Genomic DNA, 18,958 nt, shown 5'->3' on the forward strand with positions numbered 1-18,958 from the left:
GAGTGGTTTCGGGGAGGGCGGGCCGGTCGCGGGCGGCGGGGGTGGGCGGTTGGGCCAGTGGTGGCTGGCGTCTCGGGAGAGGGGGGGGTGGAGTTTGATGATAAACTAGAGGCCCTTGATTTCGTATCCAACGGCTGGAAAATTTAATGACCAGAGATGAAAAAGTCAGTCGACTGACGTGTAGCCTCATCCCGCACGTACACATGCATGCACGCAAGACACGCACGCATGTAGGCTTGCAACACTGACACGTACACATAACGTACATACGCACGCATGCTGGCGTGCAACACTGACACGTACACATGCACTCACGAACACACGCACGTACACACCCATGCATGCAACACTAAAACACACCCTTGCACGCACGCAACACTCCCATGCCTGCATGCACACAACACACGATGCAAGAACACGCTCAACCTATACGTGCATGCACCCTTTGTTAAGGACATGGATTGTTACGGGTATTAATCAATCTTATCTGTGATAAGCAGAACATTGATGTTTGCATCGATCTTTATGAATCACAATGTATCGAACGGGCTATCAACATAGTAGGCTTAACTACATGAAAAATATGACGTCACACTCAATGAGCAATCATCGGTTTATGAAATGCCCGCTTCTGACCGCCCTGGCCCACCAAAGGTTCCTCTGTTGTGGGTTGCCTACGTTGGGTCACTGACATGCAGGTCATGCACCCAAAGAGCCCACAAGTTAGTGGAAGAACGGTGCGGTGTCCTAGGTCAGAGTCGAGGGCGCCACTCGCGGCACGCCCGGCTGAACACGCCTCCGTGCCGCATTGAAACGCCTCCATGAAACCCGCCCGTGTGGAAGCCGAGAAACCCACTCTGAACACACGCCCGTTCATGACCGGACCGGCGTTAAACGCAACGCCGGCCGAGCTCCTCCCGTCCGCCGTCTATTTAATCTCCTATTTAAACGAGGCCAAACGCCGGCCAAGAATCGCACACCTCTACCGCTCCACTATCTCCTCCACCATTTTGTCCACTCTTACAATGGCTTACGAAGAGTAGTTATTCTGCATCCAAGCCGGCTGGGTAGCCCGCCGGATACGAGCTATGCAGCTCGCTGATCCACCTCCCTCCCCTCGTCTGACGGAGCCAGTTGCCGCCCCAAGCCGGCGCGCGGTTCAGCAACTCACCGCTCCAGGCCAGCTCGACGAGGAGCGGCGCACGGGCGTCGTTGCTATCGTCCACGCTGCCGCCTCGTACCACGTCTCCCATTTCTGTGGCCGAGACTCCCATGCCGGCGGCCGCGCCATGCAAGCAACGACAGAAGCCGGGTGCACAGAGAGCGATGAGTCGGTGGCCAGCGCCTCCGCGTCCGCCGCCATCATCAAGGAGAAGTAGAACACGGGAGGCCGCCGTCGCTTGGGTCCCATGAAGGCCACCGCGGAGGCGATGCCGGCGTACACAACAAGTGTCTTGCTGGATCCTTTTGTTGCGAGGACCTTCGTTGACCCCGCATGGGCTCCACAGAAGAGGTCAAAGTTAGGATGAACTCGAGCTGGTGCCGGCCATGGCGAAGTAGTGGCCGGTGATGAACTCGAACCGGTGCCGTCCACCATCATCTTCGGCACCGCCAATGATATCAGTTCGGCAGTGGGGAAGCGAGTCGTCCTTTGCGCTGAAGCATATACCTCCGGGGCTCCCGGCAGTCCGGTGATCATGCTGCCGGACATGAGGAACACAAATCGATCGGCGGGCGACCATTTAGGCCAGGTATTATATACCTATGCTGTCCAGAACTAGCACCACGTAGTTCATTTGAATGTAATGAAATCCGTCATGTTTGTTTGAAAATCCGGTATTTTATATGATTTCCGTCGTTGTTTATATGAAATATCAGTTTGTCTATGTGTTTGCGTGAATTTCGTCCGGTTGGTTGAGTTGCTGTCATAATGTGTGCGGCTACGGTTGGATGGCGTAATTTGCGGGTCGCCGGTCGGTCTGCGGGCGGCTCGGGCGGCGTTGTGGGACAAAAAAAAACACAGCTCGTGCGAGCTCGTCTCCAACTTGCACGCTGGAGGATGCATGACAGCATGAGCACCCGAGCCGTTCCTCGTTCATCGGTGGCAAAGGCATCGGTGGACAAAAGGGTCGCCAATATTTTGGCTACCCCGGGCAAGATCCAAACAGCCCCTCCCAACAGATTCAAATCCCTCGTTCGCCGTGGAATTTTGCCATGTGTTGTTTTCATGGACTAGCAAGATGCCCGTGCATTGCACGGAACATCAATATGCAATTTTTTACAAACTCCCGCATGCATGCAAGGGATAATTAATGTCCTCCTTTTCTAGTACCACGAGGCAAACACCATTAATATTGCATCGATTAGTGTTAGTGGCCTTCTATATCTACAAATTGTAATTTTGATAGTGGCCCCTTGTATATAAAAATGGAGGGAGAAATATGAGAGATAAGGTGAGGAGGAGTGGGGCGTGGTGCCGTGGTGGTGACTGGTGGTCGGACTGGGCGGAGGCATGGGGATGGATGGCACATTATGTCTAGGTTTGTATCTCTCTCACACACACCCACGTAGGTGGGGGACGTGCACGAAGAGAAGAGGTGCACGCACGACGCACGTACTCCCGTCTCTTTCCCAACCACACCAGCGCGGGTACACGGTGGAGCTCATTTCTGTACGAAAAAGGCAGCCCACGTGGTAATTTGGCACGTGTACTGGTTGTCCACTTGGTGGAGGGAGGATCGTCTACCACGGGTGAAAAAACAAATTGCGACTTGACGCGTTATGTTAAATTAAAAAAAGAGGCAAACCATGTGGGGCCTACCTTAGAGGCAAGGCTATATACACTGGTGTACTTTTGATGTGTCCCGTCAACTCACAGAACAAGGAGAAACTTGCTTAGTACGCCATCTCCCCCGCCCACGGGCGCGGTGGCTCGCAGGATGAGGTGAAGCTTACTACTACTGTACGCCTTTACGCCCGCTCCCTCGCCCACGCGCGCGGTGGCTCGCAGCACGAGGAGAAAATTTTACTACTCCCTCCGTTTACTCCTCGTCCCTACTACATACTTTGGTTAGTACTCCCTCTATTTACTTATACAAGGCCACTATAAAAAAATTACATTTTGCATCTATACAATGCCACAAATAGTAATCGAGACAAAAGTTACTACTCCCTCCTTGCGAGTTTATGGCTCAATTTCAAAATCTCTCCAACCAAGGTAGAGGGTGAGTGGTCGAATTAATTTTGTAGTTTGCACAGTACGCTCATTTTTCTCAAGAAGTTATGTTTACCGAGGCATTAATTAGAACGAATGCACGAATGACCACTAAATTCCCATGAACTTGTACATGCATTGGTTAGTTTCCTCTTGACACTGCTTGCGTCGGGTGATCTAACGCACCTCGAAATCCAACATGTAATGGTACTACTACTAGTATAGTAGAATTGAGACTTATCAAACGAAAAAACAAATGTTTTTTAGATGAGCCCTATAAACCCTAGTGGGTACGTACTTCGTAAAAACAGATTTTTCCAAAACTAAGTCACTCCCTTTCATGAATTCTGTAGTATACTCCTCCGTCGATGCTCCCTTTCATGAATTATGTACTTCCTGTCGCCGACATGTGGGACATATAGCAACCGGGTCGACGTGTCAAGCACCAAATAACAGTGCAGAACAGCACGGGGGACGCACGCACTCGTACCGGCCCAGTAGTAGTAATGAGCAATGAGACGTCAAATCACAATGCCGCACCTTCCCAGATGGACGAAGCAACCATTATTTCACACTTCGGTTCGACATCATCTCAAACCACGTACTAGTATTGCTTCTGCCTCAAGAGGGACACGCGCATCGCCTTGGTACATCATGACACGTGGGACCGCATGACAGGCCATGCTCCCTTGCCGATCGCTCGGTAAAATCACCTCATTTTTACTATACTTCCTCCGGATCAGTTTACTACATGGCATGCACGTCGTTCTAGGTTGAGAATTTAACTGGCTATATATATATATGTGTGTGTGTGTGTGTGTGTGTGTGTGTGTGTGATGAACAGTACGCTAGCCTTTTAAAAATGTATACTTTTGTACAGTAGTACTATCGATGGATTGCGCCATGGAGCAAAAAATGAAATTTAAAAAAAAGTGGTACATATAGAGAGCGCTCGTCGCCAAATTATGCATATAGTACTATTAAAAAAGCTAGTACGTGCCTAATTGGGGTGCTAAATTCTATTAAAGAAATACTAGTACTAGTATGTACATACTAAAGAGTTAAAGTAACGAGAAGAAACATAACATAGTTCTGCTGGGGGCTTAGCACAACACACCCCTCAAATTAAACTAAGCACACCTGAAATTAAACTATGCAACTAATCCGGTAGACACTGCATTAGAAGTTTAGAACCGCCATGAGCAACGACACTGCCACCTTACTCGGAGTCCTCGTCCACGTCCTCGACTTCGTCCTTGTCCCTCTTCCTCTTGGCCGATACTTCTTTGCTTGAACCGCCAACTTGGCTATTGCTCTTCATCCAACCCTTGTAGATATTGAAACAAAGGTAGCCATCCATTGCAGCGTAGTGGATGTGGTCTATATCTAGTACATTCCGCTGCCATGCATGACGATGAAACGTGTAATGAGGTTTCTCCAGTTTACGGTACGAAGGATGAACCATGGCTCCTGCCAGGGTCATTCGTCTGCATTGAGGGCTGACGAGAGGGCACCAGCCGATTCTTCTGGAGGTCGAAGGGGTTGCCTACAACGAGGCCTATCCGACCCAGGACTTCTTTGTCATTCTTAAAGTCTACAGTAACGAATTTCACTATGTTGTCCTCGAGGAAGTGCTTAAAATCCTGGCACTCAACGTCGGCATGGCATATGTGGTAGACCAAGAAAATGTTATGTACGAAAACCTGGATCACGGCGGGCTTCTTCCTCTCTTCGTCCTTTAGATCCTTCTCTCGTCCCACGACTGTGGTGTACTCAACATCTAGCCCAGCGACCCACTCATCATGTGAGTTTTTGAACATGCGTCTGAAGCGAGAAAGGCATCCTTTCACCGTCGCGGAAGTACGGGTGTAGATGACGTCGAACTCATCTCCGGTGATGGTTCTAACCTTGTACTCACCGCCGATCGGGGAGATTTGGGACGCCATGGATTTGGGAGGAGGGTTAGGATTAGTGGAACTGCTATAATGTGAATGGACGGGACGACTAGGTGCGAACCGCCATAGTATTAAAGGACGTGCGGGGATGAGTAGGAGCGAACTGCCAGCGTGCGAACGGCAGGGTAGTGGCTTTACATTCTCCCATGATATGAGCTTCCGAGAGCCCTTGGATCTGAGATCGAACGGTTGCATGGCGTGATTCTAGACCTATGGGTGAATATCCTATCCTAGAGGGTTATTCTGTAAATTTTCAGCAACTTAGCATGCGACCGTTTGATCTCAGATCCAAGGGCTGCAAGCAGCCCGTATCATGATCGCGCCTACCATGATCGTCGCGTCACTTGTGTGGTCGCGTCCTTGGAGATTTAACACGGTGTGTTAGGCTATCCGATGTTGGCATGTCATACATAGTCATCACTTAGTCACTCATACTACAACAAGGTTGGCTATAAGTGTATTTTTTTCTCCTCTCTATCTCTTTCTTCGTACTCCCTCCATCCCATAATATAAGAACATTTTTGACACTAGCTAGTTTATTGTCAAAAACGTTCTTATGTAATGGGACACAAGGAGTACTAGTATTTATTGCATTTTCCAAGGAGTGACCTCTTCCAATGAAATGGTGTTGCTAAGTTTGCTTCATTTAATTAGCTATAGACTCAAAATTGTCTTTTCACCTAGGTACACGCGCTTAGCACCGTTTCTTCCTTGGGTCACCAAACTAGTCTCTCTCTTCTTGATTAACTTGCCACATCAGACTTTATGCCTATGTGGAAAGCTTAAGCACCTATAGGAGCAAGTAAGTACAATAGTGCGCTTTACATGACATTTTTGCATATGTGGAGGAAAGAGAGGCAAGGAAAAAGTGGAGAAGTGGGCTCTCATGCAAGAGCCAGCCTCTACTACTAGTACATGGTGGAGCATTGGGAGAGGCACCTGTATGGAGGTGGTCAGGAATCGGGAGACTCACGCCGGTCGTAGCACTGCAGTTAAAATGATAATGGCAAGTCAAATCACGGGGCCCCACCTGTCCAGTAGTAACTCGCTGTCAAATCACACAGCCCTATGTTTGCAGCAGCCTACTCCCTCATCTTCTCGCGTCTCTGTCGAACCGACTAGGCGGAACTGCCCCGCCTACCGCGCAGGAAAAGCCCCGCCCTAGACTTTTAAATACAACTACTCCCTCCGTCTAGGTGAGTAAGTCATCCGTTACGAAAACCAAATAATCCCACGATACTAAGGCACGGTGCATTAACTTCTACCTCGTTTCTTGTTTCTTCACATATCAACCAATAAGAATCCAATGATATACTTTTTGTGACATAGTAACTCATATTTAGTTAGTCAAATGGATGACCTAGAACTACGTGCATGCCCTATAAACTGAGACGCCTACAAATAAAAAACCGAGACAGAGAGCGTAGTTCAGCACGTATCTTTTTAGATCAATATAGTCGGGATTCACCAAGGAGCAAAACCAAGTGGTAGTCTACTCCTGTCGTGTTGGCGTAGCAACTCAAGCAGGGTCAGTCCGCACACAAAATGGCGACACACTTAACAGGAACCCTTTGGCAGACATGTGGCTCATCCACCGTCTTGTTCCATGTGCGATGCACCAAATTACAGTTTGGAGTAGCAGTTGGAATTGGGGGCACCCCGGCCGTAGCGCCGCAGTAGTAGAAAATGAGTGATGAAGGGTCAAATCACAAAGCCCCACCTTTCCCGCATTAAGCTGGACGTACGAAGCAACCATCATTTCACTCTAGCGTGCAAGAGCATAAAGAAAAGAGAAAACAATGATGCGTGCGGCAGCTACCTAGGGCACCCTAGGGTAGGGGTCTCTACTACAGATCCTTTTTGTGAAAGCGCCTCCACTACAAATCGGCTTCTCCCTCGTCCTCTTGAAGAAAACCGATGATGAGTGCGGCGGTAGGGTTTGTAGGAGTACTACGGTGTGCGGGGCCACCTCGTAGTAAACGGGTTCGAGTCGACGCCTTAAATATGTGTGGGCCTCTTGGTTTTACGGGAACAAGGCAGCATTTTGGGTTCGGGGACCAGTGGAGATATAGCACGTACAAAAAATTGTGGACGTAGGTTCGACCAAAAGGCAATGATGCATGGGCCCTGCATTTTGATATACCCGGGGCCGCGTGAAATTTGCTACTCTACTCAAAACAAGTAAGGTACAGATGTATTGAACGCATGAGATTTTGAAACCAAATTATGAATAAATACACACTATAGCATGTAAAGCTTTGAGTCATATATGCATGATGTAGATGTTCGTTTAGTTCTTATAGTTCATCTCATTCAAAATCAATTAGTTTTATAAAAATGTTAAGATTCATGAGGTTGTGCATTGTAAATCATAAAGTAAAAAACAAATAATGGAAATTCATTTAGAAAAAAATAGTCAATTATGATACAGAAGATTCTAGAACAAAGGAGAAGTGCTTGTGTTTTGAATGAGATGAACTTGTAGAGAAAGAGATGACATGGAGCATCTCAATTCCTATGAGTAGGGATTGGAAAAGAGATGTCATTTGGTTCACATCATAGGAACTTTTCTATTGAATCTAGAGATGACATGTATCTCAATTCCTATGAGGAGGGATTAGTAAAGAGATGTAATTTGGTTCATATCATAGGAACTTTTCTATTGAATATACGCTAATGTTTATTTTCCTTTGAAATTAAGGTAGTATAGGAATCCATTCATATGAACCAAGTGGATCTAAAGCTATAGAGATGATATCATGTTTATTTCCTTTGAAATGTAGAGTATATGAATCTATTCCTATGAACCAATTGGCTCTAAAGGAAAAAAATCCTATAAAAATCATATCATATAGAGTTCCTATGATATTCCTCGACACTAAAGGATGGTTGAAATTGTTGCGGTTGATACGATGGTCTTTCTTTGTAGACTCCTCACCCATCTTTATAGTTACCTATCGAAGATGAATGAAATGATATATACAGGGTATTCTACATGTGCAATTTGGTACACGAAAACTCGGTAAACGTTTGCGAGGTTCTAATTTTCAATAAAGCTATATGCACTGCATTTCGAAACGGAGGGAGCATACGGCAGTTGCTAACACTCACGTGGAAGATTTGTGTGTAGGAGGAGTGGTTGTTCTGTTAAATGACATGGCAAAACTAACACTGTCGGATGCCGATCTAACGGTTCTTACGGCGTTTGAGGGAGTCCTGGACTAGGGGGTGTCCAGATAGCCGAACTATCATCATCGGCCGGACTCCAAGACTATGAAGATACAAGATTGAAGACTTCGTCCCGTGTCCGGATGGGACTTTCCTTGGCGTGGAAGGCAAGCTTGGCAATACGGATATGTAGATCTCCTACCATTGTAACCGACTCTGTGTAATCCTAGCCCTCTCCGGTTTCTATATAAACCAGAGGGTTTTAGTCCATAGGACGAACAACAATCATACCATAGGCTAGCTTCTAGGGTTTAGCCTCCTTGATCTCGTGGTAGATCCACTCTTGTAATACCCATATCATCAATATCAATCAAGCAGGAGTAGGGTTTTACCTCCGTCGAGAGGGCCCAAACCTGGGTAAAAACATCGTGTCCCTTGTCTCCTGTTACCATCCGCCTAGACGCACAGTTCGGGACCCCCTACCCGAGATCCGCCGGATTTGACACCGACATTGGTGCTTTTATTGAGAGTTCCTCTGTGCCGTCACGATCAGGAAGGATGCCTCTTCCTGTCTTTAAAGACGGTACCATTGCCAAAGGAGCTTTGGCCGCCAGCCAAACTATCCGGCTAGGTGGTTTTCTTATGACCGCCTGTTCGGCCGCCGCTTCGATGATGACCTCTCGGGTCATCAAAAGCAATCTTCACGTCAACTCGGAATTCGACGAGCAGCTAGATCCAATGGAGCTCTCTTCTGCAAACGAGCTATTGGATCGCATCACCGCCCTGGGAGTCGCTACAGACTACGATTAGATTGGGCTTAAAACTGATCTGAGAGAGATTAACTCTCCCCAGGTCACCCACCACGTTGCGGTGGTAGAGGAACAACGCGGCGATTCTTCTTCTGTATTAAAGACCAGTTATGTCCGGACTCCTGATCCCTCCATGCCGGATTCCCGCGGAGGGACGGACGTTGATCAAGTACTGAACCTAAAGTTAGGCAGCGGACTAGACTCGTTGGACAACGTCCAGCAATCCAAGCTTCCAAATTCAGAAACTTTTCGGCCCTTGAGCCTCAAGTTGGGCAGGGTTCCGGATTCAATTCCACCCACCCACCCAAACATATGCGATCTATCTCAAATCCGGCAAGAGCCATTACTGGGCCATATTCCTCCTGGTTATGGACAGGATAAAGGACTGTCGTGAGGAAAACGCAATTTCAATTTTTTGCAACAATTGCACGGACAAGGGAATCTTGAACGCCGTAAGTCGTCGCGAAATTACACGCTTTGCCGACCTGGCGTCCCTAGTACGAAAGTACTGTGTGATGGAGAGTGTCTGGAAAACCGAAACTAAGTTTTGGGACAATCCGGCTCCGAACACAACCCTAGTCCGAAACAAAAGGGTGCATCATGCTCAGGCACCCGGGACAAAAACCAAAAAGCAAAAACCCCACAAAGGGCACGGAACCGTACTGGAGGGATGGCTCAGCGGACCCTGTAAAATCCATAGTACAGAGGGCGCCATTCCAACAATAGCCTTCGAGCATGCTGGATACTACGACAGGTGGCCAAAAGTGGCGAAGAGCTTCTAGCCCCGGAGAACCACCCCAACAGTACCAGTACGGTATCAACAGTCTTTGAGACTTTCGCATCAAATAATATGCGGAAACGAACAATCCGCAGCCTCGCTGAAGTCTACCAAGTAGCAACAACAAATCCATGGAGCGACACGGCTATCAACTTCAACGCTAGCGACGAACCTAAATTCCGAACAGCGCGAGCACCAGCCGCATTGGTCCTCAGTCCAATAGTGGACGGCTTTCATCTCACCAAGGTACTCGTGGATGGCGGCAGTGGATTAAACCTCATCTACAAGGAAACCCTTCAAAAAATGGAAATAGACTGGAGCAGCATTGAGCGAAGCAGCACAACCTTTAGAGGAATAATCCCTAGTCGGGAAGCACGCTGCATAGGAAAAATTACACTTGATGTGGTGTTCGGCTCGCCGGACAATTACAGGTCCGAGGAGGTCACGTTCCAGGTGGCCCCGTTCAGCAGCGGATATCACGCTTTATTAGGGCGAGAGGCATTCACAATTTTCCAAGCCATACCCCATTACGGGTACATGAAGCTTAAAATGCCCGGGCCCAATGGAATCATAACTCTTGTCAGTGATCTGGACATAGCACTACGGGCCGAAAACAAGACAGCTGCACTAGCCCTAGAGGCACTATCCGAAGTCCTAGCGGCACAGGAACTCACTGCGTTGCGCTCCACGGTGAACAGTAATGATGTGATACTCGATAAGAGATCCAAGTCCACCTCTTTTAAACCAGCGAACGAAATAGTCAAATTCCAGGTCCATCCAACAGACCCCACAAAGACGGCCTCCATCTGGGCACAATTAAACCCTGACGTAGACGCCGCACTACGAGAATTCCTTCGGGAAAATTGGGACATCTTCGTCTGGCACCCTTCAGATATGCCAGGAATCCCACGCAGGCTGGCAGAACACACCCTAAACATCCTAAAAGGATTCAAGCCAGTCAAACAGGCTCTTCGGCGATTTTCCGAACCAAAAAGACAGGCAATGGGAGAGGAGCTAGCCAAACTATTGGAAGCCGGATTCATCAGAGACATAAAACATCCGTACTGGCTAGCGAACCTGGTAATGGTACCCAAAAAGGACAAATCCTGGCGCCTATGTGTCGATTTTAAAGACCTTAACAAGGCTTGCCCAAAGGATCCTTTCCCCCTTCCCCGCATCGATCAAATCATTGATGCTACCGCAGGACACAATTCATTGTGCTTCCTCGACGCATACTCCGGATACCATCAAATCAAGATGGCGAAGACAGACCAAGCTGCAACAGCATTCATTACTCCGTATGGACCATTCTGCTTCAACACAATGCCCTTCGGGCTCAAGAACGCCGGCGCAACATATCGGCGCATGATTCAGACATGTCTGGCAACCCAGATCGGCAAAACAGTGGAGGCATACGTAGACGACGTGGTCGTCAAGACCAAACACGTCGAAACTCTAGTAGACAATTTGAGGCTCACATTCGACAACCTCCGAGCATATGACATTAAGCTCAACCCGGAAAAATGCGTTTTCGGCGTACCAGCCGGAAAGCTCCTGGGCTTCATTGTATCCGGTAGAGGAATTGAAGCAAACCCAGCCAAGATCCAAGCTCTGTCACAGTTGGACATCCCTAAAGACCTCAAACAAATACAAAAATTAACTGGATGCGTGGCGGCTTTAAGCCGCTTCATCTCCCGTTTGGGAGAGAAGGCATTGCCCCTCTATCGCCTCCTCAGGCGCACCGAACACTTCGAGTGGACGGATACTGCCACGGTCGGACTCAAAGAAATAAAGGCCATATTGGCAACAAATCTGGTCCTGGCCGCGCCTAACCTGGGCGAGCCGATGTTATTATATATCGCGGCAACACATCAAGTTGTCAGCGCGGTACTTGTCGTCGAATGATAAACAGAAGGACACAAATTCCCTCTTCAAAAACCAGTGTACTACGTATCCACTGTCTTAACCCCATGCAAGTCCTGGTACCCGCATTATCAAAAGATAGCGTACGCGGTGTTCATGGCATCCCAGAAGCTGCGACACTACTTTCAGGAGTGTTCGATAACAGTGGCCTCCGAAGTACCCCTCAACGACATTATAAACAACCGTGACGCGACGGGCAAGATTGCAAAATGGGCCATCGAGCTCTTACCATTCGACATAACCTATAAACCACGGCGAGCTATAAAGTCGCAAGTCTTGGCTGACTTCATCGCCGAATGGACCGAAGCCGAACTCCCTAAAGAGTACGGTGCATACTCCAATTGGATCATGCATTTCGACGGCTCCAAAATGTTGGCCGGCTTGGGGGCTGGCGTCGTATTGACGTCTCCAACCGGAGACACAGTCCAATACGTACTTCAGATAATGTACACGGACTCCAACAATGCAGCCGAATATGAGGCCCTCTTACATGGTCTCCGGATGGCAATCTCCATGGGTATTCAACGCCTAGAGGTGCGCGGGGATTCAAACCTTGCAATATCCCAATTAAATGGAGACTTTGACGCCAAGGATCCAAAAATGGCAGCCTATCGTAACGCTGTCTTAAAAATGTCAGCTCGGTTCGAAGGACTCAAATTCCACCACGTAGCCCGGGATAATAACCAGGCAGCCGACGTGTTGGCACGCATCAGCGCAAAACGCGACGCCGTCCCTCCAAACATCTTCCTGGAGCGGCTCTTTAAGCCATCCGTATTATGGGAAGAGGAGTCCGGAAATAACAACCCGGAAGCAACCGCACCACCCAACATAGAACAATCTGACACAATCGGCGGCTCAGCCAATGAAATAACACCTTCAACCCACGAAATAATGGCAGTAATCGCCCCGTGGACAGAACCATTCCTAGCCTACTTAATTAGGTAGGAACTTCCCGAAGACCAAAATGAGGCCCGCTGCATAGTTCGGCGATCTAAAGCCTACAAGGTCCATGAGGGAGAACTTTATAACAAAAGCACAACCGGAGTCCTTCAAAGGTGCATCTCCGAAGAGGAAGGGGGAAACCTTCTGGCTGAAATTCACGCCGGACTAGGCGGACACCACGCTGCAGCCCGGGCCCTTATAGGCAAGGCCTTCCATATAGGATTTTATTGGCCGACGGCCCGGGCAGATGCTCAGGACTTAGTCCAACGATGCGTCGGTTGTCAGCTCTTTGCTAATCAGAGCCACATGCCACCCACCGCCCACAAAACTATACCCATCACCCGGCCGTTCGCGGTCTGTGGGCTTGACATGGTTGGACCCCTTAAAGGGGGAACCCATAAGCAAAAATACCTGTTGGTAATGGTGGACAAATTCACCAAATGGATAGAGGCCAAGCCAGTTAAAACGGCCGAATCCGGACCAGTGATAGACTTCATATCCGGGGTAGTACACCGTTATGGCGTCCCCCACAGCATCATCACCGATAAAGGCACGAACTTCATGGCCGACAAGGTTAAACTCTAGTGCAAAAACATGGGCATTAAGCTCGACTACGCTTCAGTCTATCACCCTCAAACCAACGGTCAAGTTGAACGAGCAAATGGTCTAATCATGAGCGGCATCAAACCCAGATTAGTGCGGTCCCTTACGGAATCTAACACGCACTGGGTAGACGAGCTCGACTCCGTACTCTGGGGGCTACGGACCACGCCAAACTGTACTACCGGATTCACACCATTCTTTATGGTATACGGCGCAGAGGCAGTTTTGCCCTGCGACATAACTCATGACTCACCTCGAGTGCGCATGTACGAAGAAAGAGAAGCCGAGTTGGATCGGCAGGACAGCTTGGACGCAGTGGAGGAGGAACGCGATGTGGCAAAGGCTCGTTCCGCATTCTATCAGCAGCAGGCTCGAAGATATCAAAGCAGAGAAGTACGGGCCAAAACTTACAATGTTGGCGAACTAGTTCTACGCCTGCCGGACAAGAAAAAGGACAAACTCAAGCCCAAATGGGAAGGTCCCTTCATCATCGACCAAGTCCTGACCGTCAAAGCATACCGTCTGCGAAACGCATCGGATAACCGACTCGAGCCGAACCCATGGAACGCAGCCCACCTCCGAAGATTCTTCGCCTAGCGCCGGACTCAGAGTTCGTCTCCTTCCTCCGTCCACATTTTACACTTCAGTTGTCTTTTGTTTCTCTCTTTTCTCCCACTTTCTTCATAAAGCCCTTGAGGGCCGATTTGCGCATTGTTCGCACACACTTGACGTGCTACTCGCACTCATTGTACCTGGGGGCTTCTTTAACAGAAGCTTATTTATACAGGCTTTTTGCCAAACACGTGTGTAAAACTTCCACATGTACCTTTTATTCACCATTATATGCATCGATATGACTTAAGTTTTGGCCAAGCTGGGTTGCCTGGCTCCTGTGATTACCCCTACGTTCCCGATTGTTCGGCTAGGAGGTAAAGGGAGCACCTTTGCGATTGTTACTGCCGGGTCAGCCGGATGTGTACCTCAGACTGGGTGAAGCCGAAAGCTAGCGTTCTTAAGGGAATATTCGGTCAGTGACTTGAAAGATGATTTTTTACCTATTTATTTATCTGCCCCCAGATGTTTTTCTGCTCTTTTCGCAGTCCGGACATGCACTTTAGGGCATGCCTCCCAGGGAAAGGAACCCCTAACGGAACTATTCTCCCTGGAAGAGGTTTCTTACTAACCATGTAATATAACATAACTAGTTGGGCACTTGTCTGATAAAGCACTAATGAACCCTATGCCTGGTCTCCATGCATGCCCCGGTTTTTTCATAACCGAGAAGGTATTCAGACACACTCCGGACTCTAGGGTCCCGAGGTTGAAGCGAAAAGGTCGGCAAAGACAAATGATCTACAATCCGGCTAGAAGGCATTTTACATGTCATTTTAAATACATCGTCAAATCGACTGACTGTACTCCTCCTCAATCCCGTCTCATAGGCTGTCTAATTTACAGTCCCATTGGGAATACTTAGCAGCCAACTCTACTTGGCCGTACATTAAGCTCACAGGGATCTCCTTCCCATCGGGCCCCACAGGTCCGACCTCGGCCATGTGGTTCAGATCCGCCTTCTTGTACCGCGTCTTCACCATGGCCCAGGCCTCCCTGGCGCCTTGACGGAAGGCAGATATCTTCCATAAACGGAAGCGCTGCCGTGCTCCCTGAAGCTTCTCCGCAAGCTCTCCAAGGCCCTAGGGTAGGGACACAAATGGCCATAAGGCCTGGGCGACGCCACTCATCGCCTGCCGAACACGTTCGTGCAGTTGCACCAGCTCGGGAAGTTGGTCACCCGTTGAACCGGGCATTTCCTCCGCAGGACGACCTGTGAGCACACCTAAAGACACATTTCTGTCAATTGACTTCCTCGCCGAACTCTTCTTTTCAAAAGAGTTGGCTCAAGCACTTACTTTAAATGCCGCGACGAAGCCGCCGATTCTCCTTCACGGAGCCAGACAGCTGGGCCCGAACACCTTTCAGCTCTTGTCCTAGCTGGGTGTGGGCATCTTGGAGTTTGTTCCTCTCCTACTGCACCTTCATAAGCACCCTCTCACCAGCCTTTAGCTGGCGCAGTGACTATTGCTTGTCCGGATCTAGTCCGTCGCCCTCTGCAAAATTATTGTCAGACTTATACGCACGCCGCACGCCATAAAACATTTTTGAAATATGTGTTACCGGAGGGGGTCTCTGTGTCTCCTCCTGCGGCGGCTATTGCGGCCTCAAGTTGGGCCTTGCACTCTTAAAGCTCCTGAGACAATTGGGTATTCTTCTCCGTAAGATCCTGCATATTGAATGATCCTTAAATCAGTATTCTACACTACTTTAAGTCTCGGGGGCTACTGGCATATATAACTATTAAAATTCCTTACTCGTATGTCCTTCACATACTGCTCCGTGGCTCTGGTCAAACCATCTTGAGCGGCACGGAGGTGCGCGTCTCCTGCATTAAAGGCATTTAACACATCTGGGGAGAAACACGCGTCATGAAGGACTGTTCACCGGCGCCTATGATTCATGGCGCTCTCCACCTCAGACTTGGTGGCGGACAGCCTGTCGGCATCCTTCGTTGGAGGAGTATCCGGCTCGTGCCTTGCGCTCGCCTCCCCCTCCGGACCAGGTGTTGGAGCCTGGCTGGCGGAGGCTTGGTTGGCAACCTCTCCGGGCACAGTCCGGCGAGCGTTCTTTCTCCTGGAAAAGTCATGAGCATTAATACACCTCCTAGGAATATTTTCCTTAAACAATGGTGGTGAGCTATACCGTTGTGGCGACGTTTCGATTCGCACCGGACCCCTCTTCCACCTGCTGGGCCGAACTGACCCTTGTTGGTCATCCACCGCGGGTTCGGCTTCCCGCCTTGAAGGCACCTCCTACAAGACACCGTTGGTATACGGTGGTCAGAAATACGCAAGGACAAAGTAATGGTGTCAGGACTCCGGTCATAATTACCTGGGAAGCCGGAGATAAACTGGGGTAGTCAGCCGTAATGGCGACTAGAGCATTGTCCATGCTGAGTTGGTGGAACAGCTCGTCAATTAGCTCCACCTTTATGTCCGGATCCTCTTTGGAGGCTGGATCAAGGGATCTTCCCGGATCCTTAGGTTGTGGAGCCGGACTGTGTATGCCCTCCACATCCCGACGCAGTTCCTGCATCAAAATCATAAAGTAAGGCACTTAACTTTGAAAGCACGGGTTGGATGAATAAACGTCCGCTTACCCAGCTCCGAGGGTTATTCATGGAGAACCCATTCAATGGGCTCGTCTGGAGGAAATCCTCCTTCTCCCCCTTGTACAAGCCGGACAGGATCTTCACCAGATCTGCGGCCGATCCCGGCCCCTTGCGGCCATGACGGGTGGCGTCATTCTCCCCATTGAAATCCCACATGGGGTGGCCCCTGTATTGGAGCAGCTGCACCCCTCACATAATGCACGTGGCCATGACTCCAATCATGGTCAATCCGGAATGAGCTAGCAACCTTATCCGGCCCATCAGATAATGGACGCTCCTGTCATCCTCCTGTTGAGGGCTCCGCGGGCGCCAACTCAGGCGTTTCTTCAGAGGAGCATTGCTGAACTCCGGGAGGCCAATCCGAACTGGGTCCGGCAGTGGAGCATCTTCCATATAAAACCATTCCGAGGGCCAGTCTTCGGACGCCTTCTTTGGGGTTCCGGATAGATATCCGGTCCCGGCGATGCGCCATATTTCGGCTCCGCCCACTTGATATATCGACCCCTCGTGAGAACGGGGTACGAGGCAAAACAATCTCTTCCACAACGCAAAATGGGGCTCGATGCCCAGGAACAGCTCGCAAAGAGCTACGAAGCCCGCAATGTGTAGAATGGAGGCGGGCGTAAGGTGATGAAGCTGGAGTCCGTAGAACTCTAGAAGGCCCCGGAGAAACGGATGTATGGGAAATCCGAGCCCCCTTATTAGATAAGGGACGAAACACACCCGCTCTCCTTTGGAGGGACTAGGGGTATTCTCCGCCTGCTTTCCACCTTTGTAGGTGGCCAGCCCGGCTCGAACCGGGACCATAAAGGCCGGAGGAAGGTATCCCTCCGCTTGGAGCGTCACCAGCTCACTGTGCGGGACTGAACATCTCCTCCAATCTCCTGGCTGAGGGCTGAGAGCACGAGAGGAGGAGCCGCGTCGACGGTCCATGATGGTGTGGATTTTTGTCAGAAGCGCTCCAATGAGTACTCGCGGAAGGAGGATCGTGTGATTTGGGTCTGGATTCTTGCCTCTCTTATAGGCAACTTATTCGCACAGCTTGGGGGTAAAACGTAAAAATACCCTGGCTTTTCGCATCCGTATGACACGTGGAAGAGGGCCATTATTGGGCGTAGAAGCCAAGGAGCGCAACATTTATAAGGAAGCCGGACACTATTATGCAAGCACCTGGAATTTGGAGGAGAACCCGCATTGCAGCGCCGAAGAAAATATACGCACCGGACTCGTCGTCATTGAAGCCTGGTTCGGGTGCTACTGAGGGAGTCCTGGACTAGGGGGTGTCCGGATAGCCGAACTATCATCATCGGCCGGACTCCAAGACTATGAAGATACAAGATTGAAGACTTCCTGCCGTGTCCGGATGGGACTTTCCTTGGCGTGGAAGGCAAGTGAGGGAGTCCTGGATTAGGGGGTGTCCGGATAGCCGGACTACCATCATCAGCCGAACTATCATCGGCCGGACTATCATCATCGACCGGACTCCAAGACTATGAAGATACAAGATTGAAGACTTCGTCCCGTGTCCGGATGGGACTTTCCTTGGCGTGGAAGGCAAGCTTGGCGATATGGATATGTAGATCTCCTACCATTGTAACCGACTCTATGTAACCCTAGCCCTCTCCGGTGTCTATATAAACCGGATGGCTCTAGTCCGTAGGACAAGACAACAACAACCATTACAATCATACCATAGGCTAGCTTCTAGGGTTTAGCATCCTTGATCTCGTGGTAGATCCACTCCTATAAACATCCACAATATCAATATCAATCAAGCAGGACGTAGGGTTTTACCTCCATCAAGAGGGCCCGAACCTGGGTAAAACATCGTGTCCCTTGTCTCCTGTTACCATCCGCCTAGACGCACAGTTCGGGACCCCCTACCCAAGATCCGCCTGTTTTGACACCGACATTGGTGCTTTCATTGAGAGTTCCTCTATGTCGTCATCGATAGGCTTGATGGCCTCTTCAATCTACAACGACGCAGTCCTGGGTGAGACTTTTCTCCCCGGACAGATCTTCGTATTCGGCGGCTTCGCACTGCGGGCCAACTCACTTGGCCATCTGGAGCAGATCGAAAGCTACGCCCCTGGACGTCAGGTCAGGTTTGGAATCCTAAACTTCACGGCCGATATCCGCGGAGACTTGATCTTTGATGGACCTGAGCCACAGCCGAGCGTGCCGCGCTGTCACGATGGGCACGACCTAACTCTGCCGCCGGACAGCACCTTGGAGGCCGCACATGAATCCGCTCCGACCCATAGTCCGGAGCCGATCGCTTAGATCGAGGACAGATGGCTGGACACCGCCTCGGGAGCTACGACTTCTACGGCGATGGAG

The sequence above is a fragment of the Triticum aestivum genome, chromosome 1B (assembly GCF_018294505.1).
Source record: "Triticum aestivum cultivar Chinese Spring chromosome 1B, IWGSC CS RefSeq v2.1, whole genome shotgun sequence".
In the NCBI taxonomy this organism is placed as follows: domain Eukaryota; kingdom Viridiplantae; phylum Streptophyta; class Magnoliopsida; order Poales; family Poaceae; genus Triticum; species Triticum aestivum.